The following is a 20,814-nucleotide window of genomic DNA, read 5'->3' as shown; positions in this document are numbered from 1 at the left end:
TCAAGCAACTAAGGAACAAAAGAAGAAAAGGCACACTAGCCTGGGAACTTCCTCTCGGCCCAGAACATTGGAGGCTATACACCACACCCCTCAACAGTATTTATAGGAACTCAAACACTGAGATCCTGCTCTGTTCCAGTAACAAGAAGCCGAAAGCACCAGCCTGAAGATGACGAGTGAGACCTCGTCGAAACGTCGCCTAGACACCCCAACTTTTACACGGGAAGACACCCGAGGACACCAAAACCTGCATACCTATACCCGTGAAAATCTACGAAAGCAAATATATATATATATATATATATATATATATATATATATATATATACACACACACACACACACACACACACATATATATATATATATATATATATACATACACACACACACAGACACACCGACTAAACATTTCTTGTCACAATCCAGCTGCAAACATTTCCTCTTTCCTAAGACAAGCGTTCAAAACTGTACAATGTTCACCCTGTGGAATATCTCTTGTGAATATAAACAGGGCCAGTCCAGAATAAGGGGCCTGTCCGTATGGCTATTGGTAGGAAATAATTATTAACCCAGGAGCACTTGGTGAGTTTCATAAAGCAACAGATACCTCTTCACCTGACACCATGTGAAATGGCGTTACACTAGTGCGGGTTGGTATCCCTTCTAGCAGAGGAAGATGAAATCAGATACAGGATTCATATTTTTGAAATTAAAACCTGCGCATTTATTCTACTAGGCTAGATGTCTTCAAAACTTGCTTCAAATAGGAGAAAGACTTCCTCAATTAACTATCCACAACCATTGGTACTATGTATCATGACTTGAAGCAAATTGTTTGACTAAAAAACTTGTCCTGCCCTCTTGATCAAAAGTAAAAGCAGTGTGTAGAAACATATCAGAGGCACTATTTAGGCAGGGAACAATTGCCCCACATTCCACGTTACATTGCACATGTACTTATTTTTGTTTTTTGTTTTAATTGTATTTATTAATTTCATTTATATCCCACCCTGCCTCCAAGGAATTCAAACATGGTTCTTTCCCCCCCCCCCACACACACATTTTATCTTGCAAGGTGGGCTAGGTTAAGTGAGAATGACTGCTAAAGGACACGCAGTAAGCCAGGAACCAATGGTACGGCGCTGCAGAGCTGCCATCCCAAAACTGGCATTGCTGCAGCTTACCTGGATGCTGTGGAGGTGGGGTTATGACAGCAGTAAGAACAGAGTTGTGCAGGCACACCAGCAATAGCACCAGATTGGCTGTCAATGTGGGCACATTGGCAGTAGTGCCAGATTGGCTCTGCTGGTGAGTTTACATAGCCCCCAGTCTCATCATCATTCTGCCCTGAAGCAGCTCTGCAGCTGCTTGTGCAATAGCCACACTGGAGTGGCTCATCCAGTGGGGTGCAGAAGCAGCAGCAGCAGTGTCCCAACAGCAGTATCACTGCTGTTTACTGGGAGGGTAAGGTTGAAGTAGTGGTGAGGTTGGGGTCATGCAGGTAGGCTAGTACCTACTCAGCCTCAACCACACTGCCTCCTCCTCCGCCTGATAAACAGCAGCAACACTGCTGCTGGGAGGCTAGTGCTGTGCCTCAGCCCCATCAGATGAACTGTCTTGCACATCCTCCTGAAAGCCTGGCATGGCTCCCTTGAACCTCATTATCATCTTGAACTAAGTGGAATTATGTTTTTACACGAGTCACACTTCATTCATTCACTGCAGTGGGTCAGTTTGTCTAGCTGTTAACAAGAAGATTGGTGGTTTGAGCCCACCCAGGGGTGGCTGTGGGCAGGATTCCTGCATCACAGAGATTTGGACTAGATGATCCAGCGTGGTGTAGTGGTATAGTGGTTAAGAGCGGTGGACTTGTAATCTGGTGAACCGGGTTCGCTTCCCCGCTCCTCCACATGCAGCTGCTGGGTGACCTTGGGCCAGTCACACTTCTCTGAAGTCTCTCAGCCAGCCCCACTCACCTCACAGAGTGTTTGTTGTGGGGGAGAAAGGGAAAGGAGATTGTTAACCAGTTTGAGACTCCTTAAGGGGAGTGAAAGGCGGGATATCAAGTCCAAACTCCTCTTCTTCTCTTCTTCTTCATCCTCAGGATCCCCTCCAACTCTACAAATCTGTGTTTCTATGATACAAGACATCTACACGACATCATCCAGTTGCTGCATTCCTGTGTTCCTCGCCCCCGTCCCGCTGCTTCCATCTTTTACAGACTGTTGAAAATCTTATTTTCTTTTAAAAGAATGGCAGTAGCACAACCTTCATAGGTGTGGATGACCCTTTTTATTGTTTTTTTGGCTTTTTCAAGATGTGTGTAGTGACATACTGGGCAAGTGAGTCTATCACCTTCACTGTTACCTTTCCAGTCAGCACCATAGCAGCTGCATATTTTAGTTAATCTTTTAATATTATTACTGATACATTTCTTATTATTAAAATATTTGTACAATAGCGTTTAAATAAAATAGGATGGTTGCATAAATTTTAGAAACTGCATTGTTGTTTTAAAAGGGAAAATTGCCATTCTGTTTTTTCTGCTCACTACTATTTTTATCACTGTGTTGTTGTTTTTCCAGGTTTTTAAAGTTTATTTTCTTTTCTACCCTTTAACGCTGAAGTAATTGTGGAATGTGGGACGCGGGTGGCGCTGTGGGTAAAACCTCAGTGCCTAGGGCTTGCCGATCGCATGGTCGGCAGTTTGAATCCCCGCGGCGGGGTGAGCTCCCGTCTTTCGGTCCCAGCTCCTGCCCACCTAGCAGTTTGAAAGCACTCTTAAGTGCAAGTAGATAAATAGGTACCGCTTTATAGCGGGAAGGTAAACGGCGTTTCCGTGTGCTGTGCTGGTGCTGGCTCGCCAGAGCAGCTTCGTCACGCTGGCCACGTGACCCGGAAGTGTCTCCGGACAGCGCTGGCCCCCGGCCTCTTAAGTGAGATGAGCGCACAACCCTAGAGTCGGGCAGGGGTACCTTTACTTTACTAATTGTGGAATACTGCTGAAATTCAAAAAGTACTTCAGCAGGTAGAGGCTAATAGGCATTGTAGTCCAAAACATCAGGAGGTCTCCAAGTTGGCAAAGTCTGGATTAAGGTGTTGTAAGTCTTTTCCTTAAACTGCTAACAAAAAAATTGTCAGTGAAGGATGTATTACAAGGGAATGGTGTAGAGCTGATAGTTGTTCTTTAGGAAGCCATTCAAAATGACCAGGCGTTTCATTATTTCATTGTTTTCACTTGTAACAAATATTCTGCAGTTTGGTAATGATAACTAGGAACAGCCTCACCTCAAACCTTTAATTAGAAAGTACTGTACAGGAACTGGAAATTTTTAAAGAGTACCAAGCATCATTGGGTTTGCAACATTCATATGCCTTATCTGAAATCATTGAGATTTCACAGTTTGGATTTCACATGGCTGCAACTCAAAGCAGTAACAATGACATAAAATTCACAGATTAGAGGGCTTGTTGTATTAACTGCCTGATTCATTAAGTGCTTAACATCTCATCCAATTGACTATCCACATAATACAAGCCACAGAGCTTATCATAAGCAGTACATCGTCACCAAAAGCCGCAATTAGGAGCTAATATTGTTACAGAATGGTGCTTGTGATATCAGAAAACTGTAACAACCTGCACATTACATGTTGCAGAAATAATGAAGTATGATGATAACAACCTGTATGTATGTATGTATGCATGCATGCACACACACACACCTTACCCGGTACCACCCACAGAAACAAACTTAAATAGAATCCAAATAATTAGAATTCACCTTGTTTATGATGGGCACACATTCACACTGGCTTTTCCTAAATTCCCTGGGAGTCGCTATTATCTATCCCTATTTTCTCTTTTGAACCGTGGCCCTAGTTAGGCGATACAGCTCTGGGAAGCTTTCCCACTCTTCAGATAGTTACTCTGTTACTGTGCATTTGTTTAATTAATTGCTCATTTTGTTCTCAGGCTGTTGTGTTGGCCTGGTGTGTTTAAGGTATGCATGAGTGCCTAAAAGGTGACAAGCCTCTGAAGGATGACTCTGTCCCTTTCATTTATTTATATGACTTAGGCACATGATCCCCTGTTAATTGCAGGCACTGTTAGCTTAGTGTGACTTGAGATAATGTAGTGTTGGCTCCAGGCCTCTTAGCTGGCCGTACGCTGGTATATTAACTCAAGCCTATATCATCAAGATCCAAAAGTGGCAGGCGTTCTCCCACAAAATGGGCATGCGAGTTCTAAAAATGTTTATTCTTCATTTGGCATTGGAGGCAGGCAGGTTGAAACTAACCTACAGGCGAGTTCAGAAATTGCAGAAATCAATATAAGGACAAGGTGCCAAAAGGCATAAGAACAGAGTGTCTGTTCATAGAGAAAGCTTAGCATACCCAAAGAACCCACATCCAAGCACAGGACGATGTTAATAATATTCCCTGATCGCTTGAAGGCAATTCTGACTCGCAAGTACAAATCAGATGATCAAGCAAGTGGTGTTTTACTAGTCTGGCATTGGCCATCAAGACTAAGACTTCCACTCCATGCCAGCAAGGGTGATCTATCAATGGCAACAGGCTTCTGGATGTGGATCCCTGCATTGGAAGCAGAGGAAACGGGTGCTACAAGGGAGAAAAACGCTTCAAGCAGCTAGGATCCAAATCTTATTCAGGAATGGGAATATTTTAACAAGCCTGCTCAAAAATGGTAGTGCTGAGCACCCTGTTCCCTGTTGTATATGAGGGCCTCTAAATCTTTCAGAGGGTTGCATGAGTTGTTAAGGTATTTTTAAGTATTTATTTCTTCATTGAAAGTTATAGCCACTGTATTATTATTATCATTCCCCACCCATCTAACTGGGTTGCCCTAGCCACTCTGGGTTGTTTCCTACAGAATATAAAAACGCAGTAAAACATCAAACATTAAAAACTCCCTTATACAGGACTGCCTTCAGATGTCTTCTGAATGTCATATAGCTGTTTATCTCCTTGGCATCTTATGGGCAGGGCAGACACCACTACCAAGAAGGCCCTCTGCCTGGTTCCCTTTCTTTCTTTGCAGCACTGCAATCTTCAACATACTTATCTGAATTTAAGGCCCCAACCCTGCTTACCTTGGAGTAAGTCCAATTGAACTCAGTGGGACTTATTTCTGACTACTCATGAATAGGATTGCCCTGCCAGCTTCAATGAAATCTGCAAGGATAAACACTTAAGGATTGCACTCTAAATCCCAAATAAACATAGTTAGGATTTGGTTGCACTTATTTACCTGCTAGTAAGCCCTACTGAATGCATTGGGAGTTACATTTGAGTATACCTGTATAGCAGGGATAGCCAATGTGCTCCCCTCCAGATGTTGTTGGACTACAACTCCCATCATCCTTGATCGCTGGCCATGCTGGCTTGGGCTGATGGGAGTTATAGTCCAACAGCATATGGAAGACATCACTTTGGCTACACCTGAAGTATAGGGTTACATTTGTAAACCAGTCTGTCCTAAACTTTAATCACCAAATGCTAGGGAAATGACCTCAACATCTGGAAAATGCTCTGACTTGCTGTGTTTTCAAAGGAAGGACTAGGGAGCAGCCACATACAGTTATCTCTGTACCGTATACAGTGGTACCTCAGGTTACATACGCTTCAGGTTACATATGCTTCAGGTTACAGACTCTGCTAACCCAGAAATAGTGCTTCAGGTTAAGAACTTTGCTTCAGGATGAGAACAGAAATCGTGCTCCGGTGGTGTGGCAGCAGCAGGAGGCCCCATTAGCTAAAGTGGTGCTTCAGGTTAAGCACAGCTTCAGGTTAAGAACAGACCTCTGGAAGAAATTAAGTACTTAACCCAAGGTACCACTGTATATATTTTTTGTTCAAACTGTATTCCATGGAAGCCTGGAGTTCCTCAATGAAGGAAGTAATGTTCTTTGTTCATTGGATTTATATCTTGCTTTATCATAGCTTCAAGATGGCTACAATAATAAAACCCCAGTAGCATAAAATTTTTATTTTCCATGTTGAACATGGAGATGGTCCATTATAGACAACCACAGTTTGAGACACAGACCCCCTAAGCAGTGGGGCTAATGTTAACTCCTCCTCCACTGGAGATTTCCTTTCTACATGTTCTACGCACAGAATGAATACTCTGGAACAGCTACCCTGGAAATTAGGATGGTGCCAACAATTCATTTTTAGGCATCTACTAAATACCTTCTTTATTCAACCAGGCTTTTCCAGGGCAGCATAACTGGATATTGTTCGTGCTGGTTTTACAAATAGATTTAATGTGGTGTTCCCATCCCCCCTTTAACTTTGTACTTTGTATTTATTTATTTATTTATTTATTTATTTATTTATTTATTTATTTTGTATGCCATAGCAGTCTTTTTGAAGGTGTGTTGTTTATAATTTTTTAAAATAAAATAAACTAATATAAAAGGAGCATATTGGCTATTTTGGCTAGCATCCAGTATTCACTAGAGGCTGGGAGGAAACCGCCACCCGCCCCCACCTCAATTGATCTCTATTCAACATGAAGATGAGATGCATATCTGTGAGCAGCAGGGAGTTAATTACATTGATGATATGCCGGCAATGTAAATAACACCTGCTGCCTCAGCAACTGAATACTATCAGTTATAACCACACCAGTATGTTTTCACAGTTACATATTACTAGTGGTATGGGCACACTATAGATCCGATAAACACACCCTTGTTACATTGTGCACTAGATTCTGCGTGACTAGGGTTGCATATGGATGACCAAAAGATATCCACCTGGGTCTCAATTTCTTTCAATGCAGCAGACGCTATTCTAATTATAATTAGGGTGACATTATTTACTGGGGTAAATAATACTTTAACACACAATGCTTCTTCCAGGAAGGTTGCTGACTTTGTGTAATTTCTGTTAAGGTGGTCAGGTACCACTCAGCAGAGCATGTGATAGATAGATGAGATTAGAGTTTTAAAAATGCCAGGATCAAATGGCCGTTTTCTGTTACTGACTTCCAGACAGCTGAGATAGAGCTCAGATACGACTGTGATATGCACCGTAGAAAGGTTTACAACTGACATTTGTCATTGAGAAGCCACTGAATAAACCATCTACTCCTTACACAACAGTGTAGTACAGATGCTGAAATATCAGCTATCATCTTTTGATTGACATTTCTAGCTACACTGATCCCTGTCTCGTAAGATCTGGTGACTGCCCACTATTCACGCTCATCGTCTTTAAATATCTTGGGAAAGTAAATGGATCTACATTGTCACAGAAGTACATTTATTTTTCCTTCCTTAGTTGTCCTCCAAGGAAACCAAACATTAACCATTTACGATAACATAAACATGCATAGTTACAGATGGGTAGCCGTGTTGGTCTGCCATAGTCAAAACAAAAAAAATTCCTTCCAGTAGCACCTTAAAGACCAACTAAGTTAGTTCTTGGTATGAGCTTTCGTGTGCATGCACACTTCTTCAGATACACTGTGTATCTGAAGAAGTGTGCATGCACACGAAAGCTCATACCAAGAACTAACTTAGTTGGTCTTTAAGGTGCTACTGGAAGGAATTTTTTTTGTATAAACATGCATACTCTCCTTTGCATTCAGTCTCAGACATTGAAGCTTACAGGCCACTGCACAACCACACACCTTCAGAATGCATCTGTGAGGATTGTTTTGTGAAAGCACTTCCATGTCATTAGTTCATTAAATTTATTGGTTGCTTTTTTGCCACAGCAATTCAAAACGACTTACAATATTGTAAACAAACACATAATACTTTAAAACCAGAATTTTTAAAAAATATCTTAATTCTGTTTTTAAAAAAGCTACATAGATTAAAACTTCCCACTCAACTTTGTTGGACTGGTCATGATTATCGTCTTCCAAAGCAACTACTCTATTCCCAACTTAAGAATGGAAAGCGAAATACCAATGGACAACAAAAGAGGTTTAAAGTATAAGCACTGATAATTGGGAAATACTGGCCTCTACCAAAGGCATCATGGACTTTGAAGAAGCACAAAGTCAGGACGAAAGGGAGAAACGAGCTAAGAGGAAGGCACGTCTGGCAGATCCTCACCATGATCAACTCCTGTCCAGAAACCTATGTCCCTACTGTGGAAGGATGAGTGGATCCAGAATTGGTCTCCACAGTCACTTATGGACTCACTTTTAAATCCATGTTTATGGAAGACCATCTTTGAGTGATTGCCAAAGAAGATTATTTTTTATGTTTTAGCATTGTAAACGGCCTTTTGATCCTTGGATAACGGGGGGTTTATATATTTAATAAATAAATTCATAAATCATTGGCAAGCATTTATCAGTCAGAGTTTACAGCACTGAGCTAGGTATGCCCATGAACTACCTCAGTATAACTTAAGGCAGCTTCAAGTGCCTTGCTCTTTCTTTTTGAAGAGTTAGTGAGTAATCATCTGCATGTGTCCATAAGCACCATCTTTCATGTACTAAAAATAAAAGCTTTGGAAGTGTTTGGACCTCTATGTCCTCCATATATGTAAAAAAAACCCTTTAATGTGAACTGGGACCTTCCTGTGCACATAGATACCTGCATGAATTGACTGCAGTTTGCTGTCCACTGCAAAATAAATAAGAAAGGCTGGATGAATTGTATGAACAGAGCTCACTTGCCGTCAGTTGTGTATACAGGCCTCAGTTCATACTGCCGGTTCTATTCGTTGTGAGCTCAAAGTTCACTCCCATGCCTCAGCGCATGTGAAAAACTGTGTTGGGCCCACATGTAAACTGGACCTAAGAGATGTGTGACGGTTCTGTGGTCGAGAATGTATTGTGTAGGTTCAGTTATAAGAACATTACCTTTCAAAAAGCAGTCAGGAGGTGTGCAAACAGCCTCTCAGCAGCTTCTGCTGGAAGGGTGTTCAGTAGCAAAAGTGAGTGAGAAGTGATTACTTGAGTCTGTCATCTCCTTTGGCATCTCTGCCGTCGAAATCCTGGCACTCTTTCCTCAGAGGCCAGCTCTTGGCTGCCCCTGGCATCGCTGAACAATTGCTTTGTGAGGCTGTGTTTAGACTTTGGACTGGTGCCTGGTTTTCAAATCCGACGCACTTTGTGCAGTGAGTTGAGGTGCCTCCTGAAGGATTTCCTCCCTCCGCCTGCTGCTCAATCCCTGGTGTCACTGTTCCACAACAGGCTGAGACTACAAAGCTTGAGGCCAACAACTTCTCCATTACCTCTCAGGTAACAGTCAGCTCTTCCGATCAGATGCAGTCTCAAGAAGTCCCTGATAATGTGGTGTGCATTCCAGATTCCACTTCAATTATTCACACCGGGATTGTACTTCAGTATCTTTCGCTCAGATAGTCTCTATCTCACTTTTCTTTCTTGCTTCTCTCTTTAAATAAGACATGCCCCACGCTCAAACATAGAGAAGAGTCACCAGTATTTATCCCTCAGCTTTAGTTTCTACCTCTTTTTTAAAAAATAAATCAGTCTGAGATACATTTCATAAACTGTCTGAAAAACAATATTGTCTAGAGATACCAATCAAATATGTCTTTCCTAAGTTTTTATGTCCTTCCCCTCCTCCACTTGCTCAAAGATGGCTACAGCTAAAAATTGGGGCAGTAAACATTGTGGGCTGGAGTTAGTTAACAAATTGAGGCTGCAATCCTTAACATATTTACACAAAGGCTGCATTTACACATCAGTTTATTCCATTTTCCCGATGTTTCCCTAGCTGTTAATTTCCACCTCATATTTGAGCTTTCACGTGAAGTAAAAGCCACTTCCAGAAATATAGTGGAATATATTGCAAATTTAGCACTCATTTCCATGTTATTTGCTTTAAACAAAATTCCATTTTCGAATAACACGGAAATGAGCAGTAAACCTGTGCTATATTACACTATATTTCTGGAAGTGCCTTTTATGTAATATGAAAGCTCAAATATACAATCATAGAATCATAGAATTGGAAGGGACCACAAGTGTCATCTAGTCCAACCTAGTCTGCAGAAATCTCAGCTTAAAGCATCCATAACAGATGGCCATCTGATTTAAAACCTTCAAGGAAGGAGAGTCCATAACCTCCCAAGGGAAACCATTCCGCTGTCAAACAGCTCTTATTGTCAGAAAGATTTTCTTGAAGTTTAGTTGGAATATTCTTTCTTGCAACTTAAAGCCATTGGTTCGAGTCCTACCCTCCGGCGCAGGACAAAACAAGCTTATTCTCCCTTCCATGTGACAGCTCTTGAGATATTTGAAGATGGCTTTCATATCTCCTCTCCGTCTCCTCTTTCCCAGGCTAAACATACCCAGCTCCCTCAACCACTCCTCATAAGGCTTGGTTTCCAGACCCTTGATCATCTTGGTTGCCCTCTTCTGCACACATTCCAGATTGTCAACATCCTCCTTAAACTGTGGTGTCCAGACCGGATATAGTATTCCAGGTGTGGACTGACCAAGGCAGAATAGAGCGGTTAATAATGTGGAAATTAAATTAAGGAAACGTTGGGAAAACTGATGTGAATGCTGCCTTACGCTATATTCCAGATGTATCCAAAACAAGAACTCAGAATTACTTCCTTTAGATTCTCAGACAAAACTGAAGAGAATCATTGCAAGCCTATTATCTCTGAATACCAATTATGTCAGGAAGCTGGACAAACAAAACCCATTGCTTCATTATGTCAAAAACCATTGAGGGCTACTGAGCTTAAATTCCTCTACGTTCAATGGGACTTTGCTCCTTAATAAAGTGCCTAAGATTTCTGCCTTACCGGATCAAGAGGGTTTTATTTGTTCTGTCACTATCCAGTGAGAGGCAAACATTTCTAACGTTAAAAATTCAATGAACTATTAGTGCATAAAAAGCAAGTTGAAAAACGTAAAAGGAAGATGAGCCCTAATAATACTTTAATGATGCATTTTTTCAGTCGTATCACTGACTTTGCGTGCATATTGATGGTGTTTTAATTCATACTGTGCTTTAAGGTATCGCCTCAGGTTAGAATGAATCCCTGGTGCTGGCCCCTCTCGGCAGCAGCAGGTTACAGCCTGAAACTGGTCTTTGACTGACAGCTCCTTAGATACAGCAAGACTGGCAGAACCCAACTACAACCCACCACTCTGCCTAGCCTTGGAGTCACTTTGGTCAGCAGTGGCCTGAGCTGAACAAAAGAGTAAGGAGACATTTGAGGAAAACACCATGCAAATTTAATGGTGTTCCAAGAAGGCCAAGCATAATAGACGAGAGCCAAGATCTCCCCATTCCCCACCCACCCCAGTACATTCATGAATACTTTTATTTTATTTTATTTATTTATTTACTTTTATTCAGAAGCACACAGCGTAGAGCAGGCATAGGCAAACTCGGCCCTCCAGATGTTTTGGGACTACAACTCCATCACCCCTAGCTAACAGGAGTAGTGGTGAGGGATGATGGGAGTTGTAGTCCCAAAACATCTGGAGGGCCGAGTTTGCCTATGCCTGGCGTAGAGATTATACTGACACGCATGCACAAATGTGCAAATGCTGTAGGAAAATCCTAGCACATATACAGACAAGTGTATAACTGTCTAGAAAGTTAGGATGCATGATAGTCACCAAATTAGTATCTGAAACAGCTGCAACCTGGTGATGAAATGTGCTGCTGATCATTTCCATAATCCAAAACTGTAGACATAGGAACGACCCCCAGGATAGACACGAGAAGTTGTTATTCACATCACTGAAGCAGCCTACCCATTCCTTCCTTCCTTCCTCCAGAGCACAGATCATTGGCATCAGTGCAGTGGCCTGACATACAGTAATCTGTAGGGGCAGCTAACAAACAAATCTCGCTTGTAAGCCTGCACTGGGCATGGGTTCCAACCCTGAGCCAATGCAGACAGTGATCCATGCCTGGTCTGGCAGGCCTGCTGTTTGTTTTAGTTAGTGATGGGCTGTGCATGCTGAGCACCATTAAAGTGCAGTCTAATAATTCATTTAGCTGGTGTGAAAGTGCACTACTGATAAAGCACAATATATATATTTATTTCAATAGTGTGCATGTGTAATTGTTTTAAATGGAAAGGCAAAAACATAAGCCCTAAACGGCCTCGGTCCAGTATACCTGAAGGAGCGTCTCCACCCCCATCGTTCAGCCCGGACACTGAGATCCAGCGCCGAGGGCCTTCTGGCGGTTCCCTCATTGCGAGAAGTAAGGTTACAGGGAACCAGGCAGAGGGCCTTCTCGGTAGTGGCTCCTGCCCTGTGGAACGCCCTCCCAGCAGATGTCAAAGCAATAAACAACTATTTTACTTTTAAAAGTCATCTGAAGGCAGCCCTCTTTAGGGAAGTTTTTAATGTTTGATGCTGTACTGTTTTTAATATTCAGTTGGAAGCCGCCCAGAGTGGCTGGGGAAACCCAGCCAGATGGGCGGGGTATAAATAATAAATTATTATTATATTATTATTATTATATGTGTGTGCTATGATGTGCACTGCCCATCAGAAGGTGCCACTACTCTTGCCAAAACTTTAGCATCTGCAGTAGAGGCATCAGAAAAGTAAATAGCTGTGAATTTTTGCTGTTTAACACTCATAGCCGTTTTTGGAGTACAGGTCTAATGGATCAAAAAAGAGGAGGGAAGAATTCCATCTGTATGCAAAAAGTACAAACTATGCAGGGGACCATTCTGCTATGCTTAACTGATGGATTGCTAGCAAGCTACCTCTCTTAGCACTATCAAGGCAAGCTAAGGGGATGCAACAAAATGAGGGCAAAACATCTTGTTCTACTTCTTCACAAGGACATCTTCTAATATCTTGGGGATGGGTGGAGGAGATGAAGGCCCTGTAAACATCTTATCTGATTTAGGGAGGTGTCTTTACAAGGGGTGGGATGGAGAGGGGGTAGTAAGAGGATCTGTTCTGTCTCTTTAATAAATAAAGAATTTGGGTGACACAAGACCTTCTTGTATCCAATGGAGAACATTTCTTCTCTTGGGAACCTGAAGCTCAGTTGTTATTAAAAATGAAAATCTGTTTCTGCCTTGCAACCAATTTTGTAGAAACAACAAATGCTTAAAAGGAGCAGAGGAGGAAAAGGAGCGAAAGGACAGAGGAGTCTTCCTGACACAGGGATCTGTGACGAACAACCCTAAGAACAGGCAGGACAAAGAAAAAGGGTGAGCTGTTCTCGTTCGTTTCTTTTACACATGGTATATCTCCATTTTCACGCACAGTGTAAAGGATGTGTTCCAGCAGCTGTGCCAGCCAATTCTATGCATGCTTTCTCAGAAGTAAGTCCCACTGAATATTACAGCCTACTCCACAGCACAAACTATAATTTCAGGAAACTGCTTGGTGCCATTGTCTGGAAAATAAGCTTCCTCCTATTATTCCCATGGTCAATCCATTTCCCTGTCGATTTCTGCATTGGCGATAGATCTTTGGAGAAAGCAGGTTTGTTTCACAAGACCTCCAAATCTTCTTTAATTGCAGCGCTTAAATCTGCCAGATTGTGACTGAATCTCATCCCCAAAGTGACTGCTTGGAAGCGCCCTTCGGCCAAAGAAGCTTTTAGTATTTATGGGAGTGAAAGCTAAATCAAAGGCCATTAGTAGTGGCTTCAAAAAAACCACACGCTAGCTAACAAAGTCACCCCATGTATGTCTGATCAGAGGTAAGTCCCTTAGAGTTCACTGAGACTTACTCCCAGTCCCCAGTAAAGTGTATATACTTTGTCAAGGACATTCTGAGATTTTCATATTTGTTTTCAGCTTCCTTTTGGTTTTTACATTTAGGATTAGGGTGGAGCACGTTGCAGAAAAGGGTGCTGTGGATCCCCAGTGAAAACGGAGGAACTTTTCCGTAGCCACACTTCACTGCTACAAAGATTAGGTCTTTAATTTATGTTAGCACCTTGATGAAATGATATTAATTTACAATAATTTTAGGAAAGGGGAAACATTAGTGCACAACAGACAGTCAAAAAAGCAGGCATTTGTATATGCTTACCACTTTTGAATGGGAAAATGGGGAGAGCATTTTACAAATTTATTGTTATCCTACATTAAAACTTAAGGGGGGTTAAAAAATAAATATGCAATACACTTAGGTCAAAACAGACCCTCTCCTTCACTCGTTTCCATGCATTGCTAAATGTGTTGCTAACTATGTCTTTCAATTTAACCTGAAGGTTTTTAAAAATGCAAATTGCATCAACTTGGCGTGGGGCTGAGAATTAATTGTTTCAGAGCGTGCATGGAGGGAGAATTTAGCTCTTTCCTTCCGTTCTATGTTCCTGAGTAAAATTCCTCCTCTGATGGTAATATCTGCTTTGGGAGGAATTCTCCCACTGGTGCCAAACCTACATACATTTATTAGGGTATAAATCACATTCAATGTAATGGAGTAAATATGCTTTACAATTGTGTTATAATGGCCTTAAACCAAAATACTGTAGCCTAACTGATTGCCGGGTTATAATCTTAGATTGATTCCTTCTATTTCTGATATTTGAATGCTTATTTGTCATCCTTAGTCACTATACAGTGGTACCTTGGTTCTCAAACTTAATCTGTTCTGGAAGTCTATTCCAAAACCAAGGCGTGCTTTCCCATAGAAAGTAATGCAAAATGGATCAATCCGTTCCAGACTTTTAAAAACAACCCCTAAAACAGCAATTTAACATGAATTTTACTATCTAATGAGACCAATGATCCATAAAATGAAAGCAATGTACTGAAGTCACACAATCAGTCAATCAATCAATCAATCAATCAATCTGTAGCTGAACTGGGTTCCACACAGTCACAAAAACAAAACAAAAAAGCCGCAAAAACAAAAAACTCAAAATAAATAGCAAAAACAGACAGACCCCAGCGTAACACTCAAAACGGAGGTGTGGCACTCAAAACAGAGCATGTTCGGCTTCCGAAAAAAGTTCACAAACCGGAATACTTCCGGGTTTGCAGTGTTTGGGTTCCAAGTCGTTTGAGTACCAAGGTGTTTGAGAACCAAGGTACCACTGTACTGAGTAAGGGCTCGTCCACACTTCCCCTTGTCTTGTGAGTAGAAAGCATGGGTCCAATTGCTTCAGTTAAGCGGTAAGGAGTGGGTTTTCCCTGGGGGAAAGCAGCAGGACAAGTGGGCGTGTGCAGGAGCCCTAAGACTTGGTTCATACAGAACACTGCAAAAGCATCTACCAATCCTGTTAACTTGGGAGAGAGAACAAAAAAGAAATTGCATTCTCTAGCCAGTGTAGGTATCACATTTTGACTGCTGCCACGAGAAACACAAAAAGCCAATTCTTAACCATGTGAAAAAACCCAAATTTGATCCAGATTGCAAAATCTGTTTCCAAAAGCATAAAACATTACCAGCGATCAAGAAATCTGGCCTGCAAAATCAGGAAAGCAAAGGACAGAAAACCAGGAGGCAGAAATCTAAAACTTGCTGGAGATCTTTAAGCAGAGACTGGGTAGCCATGTATCAGGGATGCTGTAGTCCCATCTCACAACATAGTTCCATTGTAGACCCTGCATGGAATGGAAGTCTGGACTCGATGACCTTGGAGATTACTACCAGTTCCGTAATTCTGCGAGAACAGATGAGCTTGTAAGGAACAGGGCCACAGAGGAAATGCTGTTTAAACAATATGCACACTTTTCTGGATCTTATCCAATAGTTACTTTGTGCTGGCAGAAGAACGGCTTGCACACAGTAGAACCGGGGCTGCCAACAGGATTTTCTGCGTCCAGAATTGGACCAAATATGGGCCCTCTGTGGCACTCAAAAAGAGGATAGAAATTTGCCTACTCTTGCAAATGTGTACCCTCTTTTGTAGGTGGGGGTGGCAGGCCCAAGGAAATAGTATGTCTGACAGATATGATGTCAACAGTTGAAACTTCCCCTTGGTTGTATTTCCACACCTGAAAACGATTTCCCTGTTTAATTTCTACTTGCCACCCAGCTGTTAAAGGGACAAAGGCCCTGTTCCCCTACTCCATGTCAGCCTTAAACCATGCAAATAACTCAGGTGCCTTGAGTTGTGAACCAGTTATTACTGTAGGTTAGGCTTCCTCAACCTCGGTCCTCCAGATGTTTTGAGACTACAATTCCCATCATCCCTGACAACTGGTCCTGCTAGCTAGGGATCATGGGAGTTGTAAGCCAAAAACATCTGGAGGGCCAAGGTTGAGGAAGCCTGCTGTAGGTCTTTCACCAATTGATCTTAGGCCAGCAATACAGGTGTTAAGTTGTGGGTGAACATATCAGACGACACAGCGATTCTTCAAACAGCTCTTTTTTATTCAGAGGCCAGAATAGAACTGAACTGAAGAGCTCAGTCAGCCTGCTTATATAGAGCTCCAGGACAATGTAACTGTAGCAACTTTCTAAAACTATCCAATCACTGAACATCACTTTCGATCCTTTATTTGCATAACTATCTACAGTATCCCCCTGCTGGCCCAGGGTGAGAACTTCAGCACATAACACCAGGCAACAGCCATTTTGCATGGGGGTTCTGTTCACAGCCCCCACCCTCATTTTGTTGTCTTCTGGTTCCAAAACGACTCACATGGTGCCAGCGATTGCGCATCAACTGGACGCACCTACCTACAATGGTCGCCACTTGTACTACATCCAATGTAAGATCAAACGTGGTATTTCAGATGGAGGGGCTGAAAAATAATAATAAGATTCACAGCAATCCACATGCTCCTGCTTGGATAAATTCAAGTTTGAAAATGGTTAGAAGGCAAGCTGTGTATTGTAAGATGATTTGTGATTATTAATAGATTAATAGATCATAATAAGAACAGCAATGTTGTCACACAGATGAAACAGTCACTATGCCCATTTAAGCGTTTATACCGCAGGCAGCAACTGCCTTATTTTCCCCTTAGGGATGATAAAGCAATTAATCACCCCTCCCTCCATCCTACTGCTACAATCAACTTCAGCAACCCACAAACAAACACACACAGCTCTCCCCCCCCCCCCCCCCGCAGCCAGTTCTGAACTAATGTGTTTGCCTGGTTTTGATATTATTACCATTGGAAGTGGATCAGACTTGGATATTCTTTCTCCAATACAGTATTCTGAATGTGTGTGTGTGTGTGTGTGTGTGTGTGTGTGTGTGGACAATTCTGGCTTCTAGGATCAGTTACTGCTAGCAAGGTGCCAACAAACAGGGCTGCATTTGTTCATTGTGGAAGCTCCAGCGCAATGAAAAGCAACCGCGCAAGAGCGCTATGCTTGTGCTGTTTCCATTCATCCTGAATGGGTCTTGCGCGTGCAGGAAAACTTCTCAGCTGATTGTTTCCTTTTGTCTCCCCTCTGCTATTGTGGCAGCTTCGTTATCGACCTTGAGCAAAACCACCGCTGCACAACTTGCTTCAGTTCCCTGTTTTCTCTTTCAGACACACTGTCTCGGTCTTGGTTTGGGTCTATTTACTCAGAGCCAATGCTTAACAATGACTAATTTCCTCAAGGAATTCCTCTGAGTCCATCCTTTCATGAAATCCTGCCATATCTCTCTGTAAATCATTGCAAGGCAAAATATCCTTCCAGACCTCTATTACTGCATTAGGCTGTCAGACATGCAACTTTTACTTCTCATCTTAAGGTGCAGGCTTCGAATCTTTTCCTTTGAGCAGTCTCACCAAAATCAGCAGCCACAACCTATTCTTTACATTCTGCTTACTTATTATACCTGGGGTCGCCAACTTGGTGCCTGTGGGTGTAACAATACCCTCCAGGTATTCCCCTTATGCCCACAAAAACTGAGTCCCCTTGATCATGAGGAGGTAAAGGTGGTGACTCCCCCTCCCCCCATTACATAGAGCTGAAGAAGGAAGTTGGAGAATGGCACTCTTTTCCATTTCCTCTTTTAGCTCCCTGCGATTTTCTACCCTCAGATTAATTCTACTGGATCAAACTACCAGATTGCTTGAAAAAGTGGCACATGTGCCCATGCGTGCGCTTTCAGCAGGGGGAGGGATGTTCTGGTGAGTGGCCCAATTCAGGGAGGTGGGAGCAGTGGCGTAGCGTGGGTTGTCAGCACCCGGGGCAAGGCAAGTAATTTGCGCCCCCTAACCCGTGGATTTGCGCCCCCTAACCCATGGATTTGCGCCCCCTAACCTGTGGATTTGCCCTAACCCCAGATGTTGCGCCCGGTGCGGCCGGCCCCCCCTGCACCCCCCAAGCTACGCCACTGGGTGGGAGTGAAGTGCCAGAGGGTGGTGTCCACAGCACCTGCTCAAAAAAATTCAAATGTGCCCAATCAGGCTTAAAAAGGTTAGCGATCCCTGTACATGGGGGCAGGGAGGCAACTAGCCCCCCTAAATCAGGTAAATCAATAAAAACACAGTGGTACCTCAGGTTACAGACCCTTCAGGTTACAGACTCCGCTAACCCAGAAATAGTACCTCAGGTTAAGAACTTTGCTTCAGGATGAGAACAGAAGTTGTGCAGTGGCGGTGCGGCGGCAGCGGGAGGCCCCATTAACTAAAGTGGTGCTTCAGGTTAAGAACAGTTTCAGGTTAAGAACGGACCTCCAGATCAAATTAAGTTCTTAACCTGAGGTACCACTGTACTTAACTAACTGAGGTTCTCCCCCCCCCCCCCCATAAATCCTGGCTATGCTCATGTCCCTGTATTATATAAGTTAGATGCCACCTTTCTTCCTTGATGGATTTAAGGTAGTACAGGTTGAATTCCCACCTGGACTCTCCTCCTGGCACCAAGAAGACCTAGCTCTACCTTTAGCTTCAGCAAAGTGGGTGCATCATGTGTCTTCACCCCATGCCAGTGGAGTCCAAGGCTTGATGAAGCAGCTTCATCACCTTGGCTCTGTAAATGAGAGGGAGTCTGAGGAAAGTCTTAATAACCCTGTCTTTGCGGCATACACTTCTGGGCTAAATGTCCACCGGCTATGAGAAGATGTACAGGTGACTAAGCAGAAGACTCAAGGCTGAGTTATTTCTTTCGCTCCGCTTCCTGCACTTCTTCCTCTCTTAAATTTTGGACCAGCCGTTCATCCCCCCTTCAGACCCGGATGAGTGTGCTGTACTGTTCCACTCAGAGAAATGCAGGACATGCTTGCTAGCCCAGGTAAAAGTATTTCATGAGCAACGTTCCTTATGTCTGGCAGTGTCCTTCTCTTAGAATTTGCACTTAGTTCTTCATTACTTGAACTTATTATGAAGTGCTGATGTTTACAGAATTGTTATCTAAATTTTGTCTAACTGCATGCTTAGCAGCAGACATTACAGTGATACCTCTGGTTACGTACTTAATTCGTCCCAGAGGTCTGTTCTTAACCTGAAACTGTTCTTAACCTGAAGCACCACTTTAGCTAATGGGGCCTCCCGCTGCTGCCGCACCACCACTGCGTGATTTCTGTTCTCATCCTGAAGCAAAGTTCTTAACCTGAGGTACTATTTCTGGGTTAGTGGCGTATATAACCTGAAGCATATGTAACCCGAGGTTCCATTGTATTGCGTTATGAGCTGCCAAGATATATCCCTTGCCCTCTCCCTGTTTGTGCAGTTCTAGGCAAGCATCAGAAACAGCAGATTTAATTAGCACCTGCGAGGCCACCCTATATGGCTGGACACATGCGTTGCAAAAAAAAAAAAGAAAAAAAAAGGAATACATCACAAAAACAAGACATAAATTTGCACAAAATTTGCATACACTAATGTGTGTGTGTGTAAACCTAGAAACAATACATCTCATCACTGTGGAGAAGACTGACCTGTGTCCCTGCTCAGTCTTCTATCCAGGTACTAACTGTTGATGGGCAACTTCAAGACCCCTGCTCTCCCTTCTTATGTGCATATATCAGGTGGCTGGTGCTGAGGGGCAGGAATGGGCAGAGCTGTGGGTGCCACAAAACCCCCAAGCCAGCCTGCTGCCCTCAGGGGCATATAGCTGTCCCTTCAGCAGTGTTCAAGTAAGATTTAGTTGCCACTCTGATCAGCTTCTGTGTCCGAAATGGGGAGAGATGCCATCTTTGCCTCAGGCAGTAAAATGTCTTGAGCCAACCCTATTTAAGAAGGTCTTTTGTGTGCAACATCTGTTCTCTTTTGTTTCTTCATTTTTTGGTGTTGCTTGATAGGGCTTTTCACAAAGGAGTCTCCCGAGAAATCTTTGCCCCGTTACTAACCTCTTTTGTTCCTACGGATCATTAATTTCCCCCCTCATATTAGGCACATCGGCATAAAAGCACATAAACACACATTTTAATGTGCTCCATTGTTTCCTTTAGTCTAGTAATGCACTGCTCAGACTTCAAAAGCCTCTGGGAGCCTCAAAAGCCCAAACAAACAATAGTTTGATTTGAAAATGACTGGCTGTTGTAGCAGAAGTCTGAAATCAGTTGCAGGCCCAGCCAAGAGCTTCCAGAGCATCTGTTATGATGGCACTGCTTTCAGAACTGGAACCAAGGCTGTCAAAAGTGGAGAATAATCCAAGGCCAGTGATATCTGACTAGCAAGATCAAATGCAATTTTGTTTTGCTGCATATCCATTATGTTGTAATTTGCATTCCATTCTTGTTAGTCATGCATTCTTTTCAATTCATTAGGATCACAACAATTAGGAATGGAAAAGGACAAATCTAAACAAGCTAGTGTCAGACCAGCAATTTTTCATAAAATTCAAGGTCAGTGGGAGAGTGGGTGGGTGAAAACACTCTCAAAAGATTCCATTAATTGGCATATTATCATTTATATCAGGAGTGGGAACCTGTGGCTGCCTAGGTGCTGTTGGGTTGCATCTTCCATCTTTCCTGGCCATTGGTCACGCTGGCTGGAG

This window comes from Podarcis muralis, chromosome 1 (genome assembly GCF_964188315.1).
Source record: "Podarcis muralis chromosome 1, rPodMur119.hap1.1, whole genome shotgun sequence".
NCBI classification, from domain to species: domain Eukaryota; kingdom Metazoa; phylum Chordata; class Lepidosauria; order Squamata; family Lacertidae; genus Podarcis; species Podarcis muralis.
Note: the sequence above shows the minus strand (reverse complement) of the source record.